This window comes from Ranitomeya imitator, chromosome 6, assembly GCF_032444005.1.
Source record: "Ranitomeya imitator isolate aRanImi1 chromosome 6, aRanImi1.pri, whole genome shotgun sequence".
Classification (NCBI taxonomy): Eukaryota; Metazoa; Chordata; class Amphibia; order Anura; family Dendrobatidae; genus Ranitomeya; species Ranitomeya imitator.
The window spans coordinates 316,398,432-316,413,777 of record NC_091287.1 but is presented as its reverse complement, the minus strand read 5'-3'; the positions used below and the strand labels follow the sequence as shown (position 1 = coordinate 316,413,777).

The 15,346-nt window shown below is 48.2% G+C and overlaps 4 pseudogenes; all 4 read right to left on the bottom strand.

Annotated features, from left to right (window-relative positions):
- Window positions 1–1,732: 1,732 nt before the first annotated feature.
- LOC138643667 (U2 spliceosomal RNA) lies at window positions 1,733–1,943 on the bottom strand (annotated as a pseudogene).
- A 1,159-nt stretch (window positions 1,944–3,102) lies between these two features.
- Window positions 3,103–3,319, bottom strand: LOC138643686 (U2 spliceosomal RNA; annotated as a pseudogene).
- A 1,159-nt stretch (window positions 3,320–4,478) lies between these two features.
- Window positions 4,479–4,689, bottom strand: LOC138643706 (U2 spliceosomal RNA; annotated as a pseudogene).
- A 1,158-nt stretch (window positions 4,690–5,847) lies between these two features.
- LOC138643707 (U2 spliceosomal RNA) lies at window positions 5,848–6,067 on the bottom strand (annotated as a pseudogene).
- Between the last annotated feature and the right edge of the window lie 9,279 nt (window positions 6,068–15,346).

The following is a 15,346-nucleotide window of genomic DNA, read 5'->3' as shown; positions in this document are numbered from 1 at the left end:
GGAGGCAATCAGCCTGTGACACTGCTGAGATGTTATGGAGGCCCAGGATGCTTCAATAGCGGCCTTAAGCTCATCCAGAGTGTTGGGTCTTGCGTCTCTCAACTTTCTCTTCACAATATCCCACACATTCTCTATGGGGTTCAGGTCAGGAGAGTTGGCAGGCCAATTGAGCACAGTAATACCATGGTCACTAAACCATTTACCAGTGGTTTTGGCACTGTGAGCAGGTGCCAGGTCGTGCTGAAAAATGAAATCTTCATCTCCATAAAGCATTTCAGCCGATGGAAGCATGAAGTGCTCCAAAATCTCCTGATAGCTAGCTGCATTGACCCTGCCCTTGATGAAACACAGTGGACCAACACAGCAGCTGACATGGCACCCCACACCATCACTGACTGTGGGTACTTGACACTGGACTTCAGGCATTTTGGCATTTCCTTCTCCCCAGTCTTCCTCCAGACTCTGGCACCTTGATTTCCGAATGACATGCAAAATTTGCTTTCATCAGAAAAAAGTACTTGGGACCACTTAGCAACAGTCCAGTGCTGCTTCTCTGTAGCCCAGGTCAGGCGCCTCTGCCGCTGTTTATGGTTCAAAAGTGGCTTTTCCTGGGGAATGCGGCACCTGTAGCCCATTTCCTGCACACGCCTGTGCACGGTGGCTCTGGATGTTTCCACACCAGACTCAGTCCACTGCTTCCTCAGGTTCCCCAAGGTCTGGAATCGGTCCTTCTCCACAATCTTCCTCAGGGTCCGGTCTCCTCTTCTCGTTGTACAGCGTTTTCTGCCACATTGTTTCCTTCCAACAGACTTACCATTGAGGTGCCTTGATACAGCACTCTGGGAACAGCCTATTTGTTGAGAAATTTCTTTCTGGGTCTTACCCTCTTGCTTGAGGGTGTCAATGATGGCCTTCTTGACATCTGTCAGGTCGCTAGTCTTACCCATGATGGGGGTTTTGAGTAATGAACCAGGCAGGGAGTTTATAAAAGCCTCAGGTATCTTTTGCATGTGTTTAGAGTTAATTAGTTGATTCAGAAGATTAGGGTAATAGGTCGTATAGAGAACCTTTTCTTGATATGCTAATTTATTGAGACAGGTTTTTGGGTTATCAGGAGTTGTATGCCAAAATCATCAGTATTAAAACAATAAAAGACCTGACAAATTTCAGTTGGTGGATAATGAATCTATAATATATGAAAGTTTAATTGTAATCATTACATTATGGTAAATAATGAAATTTAACACTATATGCTAATTTTTTGAGAAGGACCTGTATACACCAAATTTAAAAGTCAGTCGTCCACAAGAGGGAGACAATGTTTTACAAAAGAAATCATGCTGTAACAAACGTGGTATGTATGGCAGAACTACTTCTGGGTTACTTAAATTAAAACACTAAGTACTGATAGCAAGGGGCCTAACTTTGCAGATGATATATTTGCAACACTGTAACAAAGGCCAAATACGTGTCCACATCTTCACACACTGGTTGCAACCAATAAAGAGAGATTGATTGATAGATTTCATATTGAACGCAATACAATGCTTGACATGCATAGGCGCAAACAATGCAATGCGCCCAAAATGTTGCGATTGGTCAAGTTAAATCTAGCAAAATGCATTTGGCATCTGAAATGTGCAACTTTGACCCTGAAAAGATTTCACATAATGGGTTAAAACACAACGTGTGCGGATTTCCATTCAATCTGTATTTGGAAGCCGTATCAGAGAAGGAGTGCACTGTTCCCGGAGAAGATACCGCAATAACGGGTCAATGCGTGGAGTGGACAGAGCAAGCTCTTTTTCCATCTCCCAAATCCATTTACTATAGGGTGTCCAATTAGAAGATGTATCAGATATTAAACTGATAAGAACAGATACTACACTTGATCTTGGGCGGCGGCGGCGACGATGATCATAGCCAAAAGGCCGAAAAGCCATAACCAGAAATGGTTTTGTACTTATGCCGCTCCCCGAGGCCTGACACTCATCCGTTATCCTAGCCAGAAGGCCGAGAAGCAATAGCCAGAAATTGTTTTGCACTTGTGCTGCACCAAGGCCTAACACTGATACCCTTTGGGGAGATGGAGCAAAAGATTGCCCTGAGGAGGACATTTTAGCAAAGCAGACGCCTTCACAATGGCAGATCTGCTGTTTGATCAAGCTGTGAGCCCCTCATTTTTACTCTGCATAACCCCACCTATTGTAACCCTCCCCCCTCTTTGTTCCAATGTGCACTACTGAGTGCCAGCAGGGGGGGGCGAGAGGGAAATTCAAAAAACAAACAAGCGAGCAGCTGTCTTCCCTTAGCTCTCCTGATGCCAGGTATAGACCCTGCTGCCTACCTATAACCATGCTGCCCGCCGCTGTTCCAGCAGCAGACTGAAGATGACTGCCACCGCACTGCTTTATATAGGCCAAGGGCCCATTGTGACACGTGAGGGTTCCAGCCCATTGTGAAACTTGAGGGTTCCGGACCATGGCCAAGAGCCCATTGTGACACGTGAGAGTTCCGTGCGCAGATTCTATCTAATGCAGGCAGCGCACCTGGTTGCTAGAAAGCATTAGAATACTCACAGAGGTGGAGATAGGCAGCGTATTCAAGATCAGCACAGATACAATTTTTCCTTTTTTTAAAATACATATACACCAAATTTAAAAGTCAGTCGTCCACAAGAGGGAGACAATGTTTTACAAAAGAAATCATGCTGTAACAAACGTGGTATGTATGGCAGAACTACTTCTGGGTTCCTTAAATTAAAACACTAAGTACTGATAGCAAGGGGCCTAACTTTGCAGATGATATATTTGCAACACTGTAACAAAGGCCAAATACGTGTCCACGTCTTCACACACTGGTTGCAACCAATAAAGAGAGATTGATTGATAGATTTCATATTGAACGCAATACAATGCTTGACATGCATAGGCGCAAACAATGCAATGCGCCCAAAATGTTGCAATTGGTCAAGTTAAATCTAGCAAAATGCATTTGGCATCTGAAATGTGCAACTTTGACCCTGAAAAGGATTCACATAATGGGTTAAAACACAACGTGTGCGGATTTCCATTCAATCTGTATTTGGAAGCCGTATCAGAGAAGGAGTGCACTGTTCCCGGAGAAGATACCGCAATAACGGGTCAATGCGTGGAGTGGACAGAGCAAGCTCTTTTTCCATCTCCCAAATCCATTTACTATAGGGTGTCCAATTAGAAGATGTATCAGATATTAAACTGATAAGAACAGATACTACACTTGATCTTGGGCGGCGGCGGCGACGACGACAACGATCATAGCCAAAAGGCCGAAAAGCCATAACCAGAAATGGTTTTGTACTTATGCCGCCCCCCGAGGCCTGACACTCATCCGTCATCCTAGCCTGAAGGCCGAGAAACAATAGCCAGAAATTGTTTTGCACTTGTGCCGCACCAAGGCCTAACACTGATACCCTTTGGGGAGATGGGGCAAAAGATTGCCCTGAGGAGGACATTTTAGCAAAGCAGACGCCTTCACAATGGCAGATCTGCTGTTTGTTCAAGCTGTGAGCCCCTTGTTTTTAATCTGCATAACCCCACCTATTGTAACCCTCCCCCCTCTTTGTTCCAATGTGCACTACTGAGTGCCAGCAGGGGGGGGCGAGAGGGAAATTTAAAAAACAAACAAGCGAGCAGCTGTCTTCCCTTAGCTCTCCTGATGCCAGGTATAGACCCTGCTGCCTACCTATCACCATGCTGCCCGCCGCTGTTCCAGCAGCAGACTGAAGATGCCTGCCACCGCACTGCTTTATATAGGCCAAGGGCCCATTGTGACACGTGAGGGTTCCAGCCCATTGTGACACGTGAGGGTTCCGGACCATGGCCAAGGGCCCATTGTGACACGTGAGAGTTCCGTGCGCAGATTCTATCTAATGCAGGCAGCGCACCTGGTTGCTAGAAAGCATTAGAATACTCACAGAGGTGGAGATAGGCAGCGTATTCAAGATCAGCACAGATACAATTTTTCCTTTTTTTAAAATACATATACACCAAATTTAAAAGTCAGTCGTCCACAAGAGGGAGACAATGTTTTACAAAAGAAATCATGCTGTAACAAACGTGGTATGTATGGCAGAACTACTTCTGGGTTACTTAAATTAAAACACTAAGTACTGATAGCAAGGGGCCTAACTTTGCAGATGATATATTTGCAACACTGTAACAAAGGCCAAATACGTGTCCACATCTTCACACACTGGTTGCAACCAATAAAGAGAGATTGATTGATAGATTTCATATTGAACGCAATACAATGCTTGACATGCATAGGCGCAAACAATGCAGTGCGCCCAAAATGTTGCAATTGGTCAAGTTAAATCTAGCAAAATGCATTTGGCATCTGAAATGTGCAACTTTGACCCTGAAAAGAATTCACATAATGGGTTAAAACACAACGTGTGCGGATTTCCATTCAATCTGTATTTGGAAGCCGTATCAGAGAAGGAGTGCACTGTTCCCGGAGAAGATACCGCAATAACGGGTCAATGCGTGGAGTGGACAGAGCAAGCTCTTTTTCCATCTCCCAAATCCATTTACTATAGGGTGTCCAATTAGAAGATGTATTAGATATTAAACTGATAAGAACAGATACTACACTTGATCTTGGACGACGACGACGACGACGATCATAGCCAAAAGGCCGAAAAGCCATAACCAGAAATGGTTTTGTACTTATGCCGCCCCCCGAGGCCTGACACTCATCCGTCATCCTAGCCAGAAGGCCGAGAAGCAATAGCCAGAAATTGTTTTGCACTTGTGCCGCACCAAGGCCTAACACTGATACCCTTTGGGGAGATGGAGCAAAAGATTGCCCTGAGGAGGACATTTTAGCAAAGCAGACGCCTTCACAATGGCAGATCTGCTGTTTGTTCAAGCTGTGAGCCCCTCGTTTTTAATCTGCATAACCCCACCTATTGTAACCCTCCCCCCTCTTTGTTCCAATGTGCACTACTGAGTGCCAGCAGGGGGGGCGAGAGGGAAATTCAAAAAACAAACAAGCGAGCAGCTGTCTTCCCTTAGCTCTCCTGATGCCAGGTATAGACCCTGCTGCCTACCTATCACCATGCTGCGCGCCGCTGTTCCAGCAGCAGACTGAAGATGACTGCCACCGCACTGCTTTATATAGGCCAAGGGCCCATTGTGACACGTGAGGGTTCCAGCCCATTGTGACACGTGAGGGTTCCGGACCATGGCCAAGGGCCCATTGTGACACGTGAGAGTTCCGTGCGCAGATTCTATCTAATGCAGGCAGCGCACCTGGTTGCTAGAAAGCATTAGAATACTCACAGAGGTGGAGATAGGCAGCGTATTCAAGATCAGCACAGATACAATTTTTCCTTTTTTTAAAATACATATACACCAAATTTAAAAGTCAGTCGTCCACAAGAGGGAGACAATGTTTTACAAAAGAAATCATGCTGTAACAAACGTGGTATGTATGGCAGAACTACTTCTGGGTTACTTAAATTAAAACACTAAGTACTGATAGCAAGGGGCCTAACTTTGCAGATGATATATTTGCAACACTGTAACAAAGGCCAAATACGTGTCCACATCTTCACACACTGGTTGCAACCAATAAAGAGAGATTGATTGATAGATTTCATATTGAACGCAATACAATGCTTGACATGCATAGGCGCAAACAATGCAGTGCGCCCAAAATGTTGCAATTGGTCAAGTTAAATCTAGCAAAATGCATTTGGCATCTGAAATGTGCAACTTTGACCCTGAAAAGAATTCACATAATGGGTTAAAACACAACGTGTGCGGATTTCCATTCAATCTGTATTTGGAAGCCGTATCAAAGAAGGAGTGCACTGTTCCCGGAGAAGATACCGCAATAACGGGTCAATGCGTGGAGTGGACAGAGCAAGCTCTTTTTCCATCTCCCAAATCCATTTACTATAGGGTGTCCATTTAGAAGATGTATCAGATATTAAACTGATAAGTACAGATACTACACTTGATCTTGGGCGGCGGCGGCGGCGGCGACTACAACGATCATAGCCAAAAGGCCGAAAAGCCATAACCAGAAATGGTTTTGTACTTATGCCGCCCCCCGAGGCCTGACACTCATCCGTCATCCTAGCCAGAAGGCCGAGAAGCAATAGCCAGAAATTGTTTTGCACTTGTGCCGCACCAAGGCCTAACACTGATACCCTTTGGGGAGATGGAGCAAAAGATTGCCCTGAGGAGGAAATTTTAGTAAAGCAGACGCCTTCACAATGGCAGATCTGCTGTTTGTTCAAGCTGTGAGCCCCTCGTTTTTAATCTGCATAACCCCACCTATTGTAACCCTCCCCCCTCTTTGTTCCAATGTGCACTACTGAGTGCCAGCAGGGGGGGCGAGAGGGAAATTCAAAAAACAAACAAGCGAGCAGCTGTCTTCCCTTAGCTCTCCTGATGCCAGGTATAGACCCTGCTGCCTACCTATCACCATGCTGCCCGCCGCTGTTCCAGCAGCAGACTGAAGATGACTGCCACCGCATTGCTTTATATAGGCCAAGGGCCCATTGTGACACGTGAGGGTTCCAGCCCATTGTGACACGTGAGGGTTCCGGACCATGGCCAAGGGCCCATTGTGACACGTGAGAGTTCCGTGCGCAGATTCTATCTAATGCAGGCAGCGCACCTGGTTGCTAGAAAGCATTAGAATACTCACAGAGGTGGAGATAGGCAGCGTATTCAAGATCAGCACAGATACAATTTTTCCTTTTTTTAAAATACATATACACCAAATTTAAAAGTCAGTCGTCCACAAGAGGGAGACAATGTTTTACAAAAGAAATCATGCTGCAACAAACGTGGTATGTATGGCAGAACTACTTCTGGGTTACTTAAATTAAAACACTAAGTACTGATAGCAAGGGGCCTAACTTTGCAGATGATATATTTGCAATACTGTAACAAAGGCCAAATACGTGTCCACATCTTCACACACTGGTTGCAACCAATAAAGAGAGATTGATTGATAGATTTCATATTGAACGCAATACAATGCTTGACATGCATAGGCGCAAACAATGCAATGCGCCCAAAATGTTGCAATTGGTCAAGTTAAATCTAGCAAAATGCATTTGGCATCTGAAATGTGCAACTTTGACCCTGAAAAGAATTCACATAATGGGTTAAAACACAACGTGTGCGGATTTCCATTCAATCTGTATTTGGAAGCCGTATTAGAGAAGGAGTGCACTGTTCCCGGAGAAGATACCGCAATAACGGGTCAATGCGTGGAGTGGACAGTATTCTGACTCATGGATATGTAGAACGTAGTGGTGCCTGGATAGACCCTTCTTTTTAGGCGCTTCCGTATTCACCTGTACTCACGTTCATACCGATTAATCAGACAGCTTAACTCAGCCACGATCTCATGTAAGAAGACTCCAGGAAAAGAGAATTGCTTTAACTGAAATTCTTGTATTATGATGAAAGTAGCAGGTAAAAAGGAATATTCAACAGAGGACATGTAGTAGGATGCATACAGATGGAGGAATGATGACAAAATGGAGAATAAGGGCGTGAACAAACATACATCACAAAACTACAGTGAGAGAGTTGGGCCAAAATACAGGGAAAGGCAAAGAAGGATTGAACACAAGCAATGCAAATATTAATGATTTCTCAAGTCGTGAGACATGACACTCCCCGTCTGAAGTCCTTGGACTTCACGATGTCCGTAATTCTTCGAAGTCGTTCGAAGCTGAAAAAACAAGAGGAAAGAAAACATGCATGCAATAATAAACAAAGATTTTAAAGTCCAACTCGTTGTTGTCGATCCGTAGATCACACTGAAAGATAAGTCCAAATATATTAAACCCATCTTCAGATTGGGGAAGCTGCAAACATGCCAACTCTTCCACCAACCCAGAATCCAATGGGAATGTTAACAGTTCAATCCAAAGGAAAATGTCAATATTCAATAAACTGGGAGACGAGGAGGAATGCTCCCGCCGTGAGCAACGTCCAGGAGCATGTTCAGTTCATGTGATGTCCTCCTTTCGTAGAAGCAGCACGAGTTCAGTGACCGGGCGGAAGAAGGTTCGGGTAGAGCCCCCTTTTGTCACCTTAACTTCTACCTTACGAGTCTTTCCGTCCTCACTGGGTAGGACCTTGGCGATAAGTCCCATTGGCCAGTCATTGCGATGAGCCTCTTTGTCCTTTAAGAGAACGAGGTCTCCTTCTTGGAGATTGGGACTGGGCGTCTGCCATTTGTGACGGTTTTGAAGCAAGTGCAAATATTCAGTCTTCCAGCGATGCCAAAACACGTTAGCCAGATGTTGTACTTGCCTCCACTGACGTTTGTAAATGTCCTTGTTATCGAAATTCCCAGGCGGAACTGTAGCAGCTCCAGTCTTCTGTGTAAGAAGTGTAGCTGGAGTAAGGATCATTGGAGCATCGGGGTCAGATGATACTGGAACCAAAGGTCTAGCATTTATTATGGCTGACACTTGGAAGGTGAAGGTGTCCCGTTTGATATCCCACAGTAGACCAAGGCTGCGCTGTGTTGCAGGAACATCAGAACCCAAGTCAAGGTCTTTTAGGTTTGTGGCATGGTCTTCAGATGGAAACACGTTCATTACCTCTTGACTGTTAGAGATAATCTTGTGGAGTCTGAGGTTTGATGTGGATAGCATTTCCTGTGTCCTGGAGAGTAGGTCGATTGCATCTTGACTTGTGGGCAAGGACTTGAGCCCATCGTCCACGTAGAAGTTCTTCTCTACAAATTGCCGAGCATCGGATCCGTACTCTCTCTCACCTTCCTGGGCTGTCCGTCTCAGACCATAGATCGCCACAGCAGGTGAGGGACTATTGCCGAAGACATGGACCTTCATCCGATAGTCTATGACCTGATTGTTGACATTGTTGTCTTTGTGCCATAGGAACCTAAGATAGTTTCTGTTGTCTTCTTTCATGATGAAGCAATGAAACATCTGCTGAATGTCGGCCATTATGGTGACAGGTTCTTGTCTGAAGCGGATCAATACTCCAAGGAGGCTGTTGTTCAGGTTGGGCCCAGTTAGGAGCAGGTTATTGAGAGAGAGGCCTTCAAACTGAGCACTGGAGTCAAACACCACTCTGATCTGATTAGGCTTGCGAGGGTGATAGACACCAAAGGATGGAAGATACCAACATTCTTCTCCCTCCCTCAGTGGTGGCGCAGGTTCGGCATGATCTCTGTCAAAGATGTTCTGCATAAAGTCAATGAAATGCTTCTCCATCTCTGGTTTCCTCTTTAGGGTACGCTTTAAGGATGAGAACCTTGCAGTAGCTTGTTGCAGGTTGTTCGGCAACCTCACTCTTGGGAAACGAAAGGGTAAAAAGGAGCTACCCAACTGTTGGAGTCATCTTGAGCAAATTCTTTATCCATAACCTTTATGAATTCTTTATCTTCCCTTGTGGGTGCCAACTTGTTGTCACTACTTGTAGAGTCGAACACTGATGACCCGAGGTTTTCATCCCTGGGCTGGTGCGTGTTCATGTTGTTGAAGGATTCCTGTTGCCACTTGGTGTTGCTCACTTTCTCTTTCACCCAGTAGTGATGTGGGCATGGTTGGAAATGGGTGCTGCGTAGTGTTGAGCATTCCGATACCGCAAGTATCGGGTATCGGCCGATACTTGCGGTATCGGAATTCCGATACCGAGATCCGATACTTTTGTGGTATCGGGTATCGGTATCGGATACATAGAGATGTGTAAAATAAAGAATTAAAATAAAAAATATTGATATATTTACCTCTCCGGCGGCCCCTGGTGAGTCCGCGGGTAACCGGCAGGCTTCGTTGTTCAAAATCAGCGCTTTTAGGACCTGAGAAACACGTCCCGGCTTCTGATTGGTCGCGGGCCGCCCATGTGACCGCCACGCGACCAATCACAAGCCGCGACGTCACCGCAAGCTATTAGCGCGCTCATTTTTGAAAAATGAGCGCGTTAATGACTTTCAAAGACGTAGCGGCTTGTGATTGGTCGCGGCCACGCGACCAATCACAAGCCGCGACGTCACCGCAAGCTATTAACGCGCTCATTTTTCAAAATGAGCGCGTTAATGGCTTTCAAAGACGTAGCGGGTTGTGATTGGTCGCGTCCGCGACCAATCACAAGCCGCGACGTCACCGCAAGCTATTAACGCGCTCATTTTTAAAAATGAGCGCGTTAATGGCTTTCAAAGACGTAGCGGGTTGTGATTGGTCGCGGCCGCGACCAATCACAAGCCGCGACGTCACCGCAAGCTATTGACGCGCTCATTTTTAAAAATGAGCGCGTTAATGGCTTTGAAAGACATAGCGGCTTGTGATTGGTCGCGTGGCCGCGACCAATCACAAGCCGCTACGTCTTTGAAAGTCATTAACGCGCTCATTTTTCAAAAATGAGCGCGCTAATAGCTTGCGGTGACGTCGCGGCTTGTGATTGGTCGCGGCCACGCGACCAATCACAAGCCGCTATGTCTTTCAAAGCCATTAACGCGCTCATTTTTAAAAATGAGCGCGTCAATAGCTTGCGGTGACGTCGCGGCTTGTGATTGGTCGCGGCCACGACCAATCACAACCCGCTACGTCTTTGAAAGCCATTAACGCGCTCATTTTTAAAAATGAGCGCGCTAATAGCTTGCGGTGACGTCGCGGCTTGTGATTGGTCGCGGCCACGCGACCAATCACAAGCCGCTATGTCTTTCAAAGCCATTAACGCGCTCATTTTTAAAAATGAGCGCGTCAATAGCTTGCGGTGACGTCCGGCTTGTGATTGGTCGCGGCCGCGACCAATCACAACCCGCTACGTCTTTGAAAGCCATTAACGCGCTCATTTTTAAAAATGAGCGCGCTAATAGCTTGCGGTGACGTCGCGGCTTGTGATTGGTCGCATGGCGGTCACATGGGCGGCCCGCGACCAATCAGAAGCCGGGACGTGTTTCTCAGGTCCTAAAAGTGCTGATTTTGAACAAAGAAGCCTGCCGGTTACCCGCGCTGAGTTCAGGGGCCCCCGGAGAGGTAAATATATCAATATTTTTTATTTTTATTCTTTATTTTACACCTCCCTATGGATCCCAGGGCCTGAAGGAGAGTTTCCTCTCCTTCAGACCCTGGGAACCATGAGAATACCTTCCGATACTTGATGTCCCATTGACTTGTATTGGTATCGGATATCGGTATCGGCGATATCCGATATTTTTCGGGTATCGGCCGATACTATCCGATACCGATACTTTCAAGTATCGGACGGTATCGCTCAACACTAGTGCTGCGACCATTTGACAAGATGTGTGTTTTGTAAGAGGAGATGTTGTTAGGTCTCTTCATTTTATGTAGGCAAACATTGCCTACTATTACCCAGCCTAGATCTAAGCGTTGGGCAAATGGTGCATCGTGTGGTCCGTTAATTTGCTGACGTACCTTGTGCAGCCGGAGAATGTCTCTGCCAAGCAGAATCAGAATATTTGCTTTGTTGTTGAGGGCTGGTATCTTGTTTGCTATCCTCTTGAGATGTTGATGATGAAGAGCAGCCTCTGGCGTTGGGATCTCTTCTCGATTGGATTGAATCTGGTTGCACTCGACCAGTGTAGGTAACGGTATCTCGACGGTGTTCTCGAGAGATGTCGCTGTAAGACCACTGGCCCTTCTCCCAGAAACCTCTGTAACACCACTGCAGGTACCTAAGGTGTAAGGGTAAGCATTTCCCTTTAAGTTAAACATATCAAAGAGTTCTGACCTTGCAAGTGATCGGTTGCTCTGATCATCCAGAAGGACATACACCTTCACGGCTTTCTCTGGGTGACCGTTGGGATACACGTTCACCAGGCAAATCTTCGCACAGGACTTGTCCCAGAGGTCTTCTCCGCAGACTTCTGTGCATGAAGAAGATATTGTGGTATGGCTTGCAGTTTGAGCTGCGTCCTCCCCGCCATGGCTCATGGTGAGGGAAGGAGTAAGTGTAGAGTCAGGACGGAATGGGTGGAATGCTTGTACGTGGTCCTCACTGTCACACTCCATGCACTTAATTGTAGTTTTACAGTCTTTAGCAAGGTGTTCAGTAGAAGCACAACATCTGTAGCATACCCCGAACTTCTTTAGAAGCTCCTTGCGTTCTTGGAGCGGTTTCTTCCTGAAGCCGATGCACTTTTTTAAGGGATGTGGCTTCTTGTGGATGGGACATTCACGATTTGGGTTCTCTATCTTTTCACCCTTGTTGCTCTTGCCTGGGGCTGATGTTGGTGAGGGAAGAATATCCGTCTTCTTCACTGACACTGGACCCCTGCGGTTTCTGTCATTCGAGCGTGTGCTGACGTACTTAGAAGGAGGTGAAGCTGGGCCACTGGATTCTTCGTAGGAAAAGCTTGGGTCGTTCTTACGCTCTGCCACGTCTTTTATAAACTCACAGAAGTAGGAGAATGGAGGAAATGACACTTGATGGTCTTTCTTGTATTTTGACCCTAGTGTAGTCCACTTTTCTTGTACATTGTACGGTAGCTTGGAGATAATGGGATTTACTCCACGAGCAGTGTCCAGGTAGCTGAGGCCAGGTAGGTGGGTGTCTGCCTTGGCCAGCTGGAGCTCTAACAGCAAGTCACTGAGCTCTAGGAACTTTGAACTGTCTTTGCTTGATATCTTTGGAAAACTCTGTAATCGCTTGAACAGTGCATCCTCTATGGCTTCTGGACTGCCAAAGTTTTTCTCTAGTCTTTCCCATGCAGCCATGAGACCAGCCATTGGATTACTGATATGTACAGACCTGAGTCTCTTGACACGCTCTGTGGATTGTGGTCCTAGCCATCTGATTAGCAGGTCCAGCTCTTCGGTAGCAGTGATGCCGAGGTCACTAGTTACGGTTCTAAAGGCATTTTTCCAACCTCTGTAATTTTCAGGTTGGTCGTCAAACCTTGTGAGACCGGTTTTAGTAAGTTCGCGGCGAATCATGTACCTTGCGAAGTCGGACATGTCTGTTCTTTCTGAATTAGGATGCACAAATGTAGGCTGAGCAGTGTTGTACATAGGGGTGGAGACGTCCTGGCCTTGAGACGTGGGTAAGTATGGAGTGGCATATGCATTTAGTCCAGCAACCGGTTTGGTGGGTATAGTCTCTGCTACATGCGGAGCTGGCACTGCGCGGTTGTCGAGAGTATAATGACCTGCCGGCATATTGGGTTGCGTGTAGATAATAGCCTGTGGAGTTTGGTGAGATGCGGGGTCTTGGCGCATACTGGAATACGAAGGAAGTTCAAGTTTGGGAGCATTGTACTGACCTTGAATGCAGGGTTCTGTAAGTGGATCGGCATCCTGGTCCCCTGGAGAAGCATGAACGCCATCAGGAATGTTAGTAATGATCTGCGGTTCGCCATTTTGGCTTAGCACGTAGTCTCTTGTGCGTTCAATAGGGTCTTCTGCCTCCACTTCACACAAACTGATGCTGTCTCTTTGACTCCCACTGATAGCTCGCTCCAGGATCCTTAACTCTGCCATGGCTGTCGCGTGCTCGCATTCCTTCTCCAGAGCTTCCTTGCGTGCTGCATCCGCATCCATTTCTGCTCTCCTTTGTGCTGCGGCTGCATCCATTTCTGCTCTCTTTTGTGCTGTGGCTGCATCCATTTCTGCTCTCCTTTGTGCTGTGGCTGCATCCATTTCTGCTCTCCTTTGCGCAAAGGCAGCTTGTATCTTAGACGTTTCAGCCTTAGCACGTGCTCTTATAAGCTGCTCGCTAAGAGTGGAATATTTTGATGAACTAGACCTAGATGAGCGTTTTGAGTGCTTGGACAATTTGGATGAGCGAGTTGATGCATCTGGTGTCCAGGGGCGGATTATCAGAGGGTCAATATGGGCGGTAGCCCAGGGCCCAGTGGTCTGGGGGGGCCCTGGGCTACCGCACTGTTGACCCTCTGATCATCTGTTATTCGAATGCCGCTGCCGGCGGCCGCCGCCGGCATTTATGTGCCCGCCCCCGGCCCCCTGCCGTAGCCGGTGGGCAGAGAGAGGGGGCCGCATCGGGCCCCTTCTCATCTGCTCACCGGGCCCCTTCCGGCGCTGCCTGCGGCGGTTTCCTATTGACGTGCGGGCACGCGCCCGCACGTCAATAGTTAACACCAGCCGCCAGCCAATTGGAGGCTGGCGGCTGATGTCGGCCGCAGGCGCACACGTCGCCGGCGTCTGACGTCATTGTCAGTCGCCGGCGAGTGTGCTCTGTTGGAGGGAGCTCACCGCGGCGCTGGAGCGAGGACAGGTGAGGAGACTTTTTTTTTTTTTTTTTTACAACGGTGGACTGGACACACTGAGGGCAATGCTGGAGGACACTGGGGCAGATGGCTGGAGGACACTGGGGCAGATGGCTGGAGGACACTGGGGCAGATGGCAGGAGGACACTGGGGCAATGCTGGAGGACACTGGGGCAGATGGCTGGAGGACACTGGGGCAATGCTGGAGGACACTGGGGCAATGCTGGAGGACACTGGGGCAGATGGCTGGAGGACACTGGGGCAATGCTGGAGGACACTGGGGCAATGCTGGAGGACACTGGGGCAATGCTGGAGGACACTGGGGCAGATGGCTGGAGGACACTGGGGCAGATGGCTGGAGGACACTGGGGCAGATGGCTGGAGGACACTGGGGCAGATGGCTGGAGGACACTGGGGCAGATGGCAGGAGGACACTGGGGCAATGCTGGAGGACACTGGGGCAGATGGCTGGAGGACACTGGGGCAATGCTGGAGGACACTGGGGCAATGCTGGAGGACACTGGGGCAGATGGCTGGAGGACACTGGGGCAATGCTGGAGGACACTGGGGCAATGCTGGAGGACACTGGGGCAGATGGCTGGAGGACACTGGGGCAATGCTGGAGGACACTGGGGCAATGCTGGAGGACACTGGGGCAATGCTGGAGGACACTGGGGCAGATGGCTGGAGGACACTGGGGCAATGCTGGAGGACACTGGGGCAATGCTGGAGGACACTGGGGCAATGCTGGAGGACACTGGGGCAGATGGCTGGAGGACACTGGGGCAGATGGCTGGAGGACACTGGGGCAGATGGCTGGAGGACACTGGGGCAGATGGCTGGAGGACACTGGGGCAATGCTGGAGGACACTGGGGCAATGCTGGAGGACACTGGGGCAGATGGCTGGAGGACATTGGGGCAGATGGCTGGAGGACACTGGGGCAGATAGCTGGAGGACACTGGGGCAATGCTGGAGGACACTGGGGCAATGCTGGAGGACACTGGGGCAGATGGCTGGAGGACACTGGGGCAGATGGCTGGAGGACACTGGGGCAATGCTGGAGGACACTGGGGCAATGCTGGAGGACACTGGGGCAGATGGCTGGA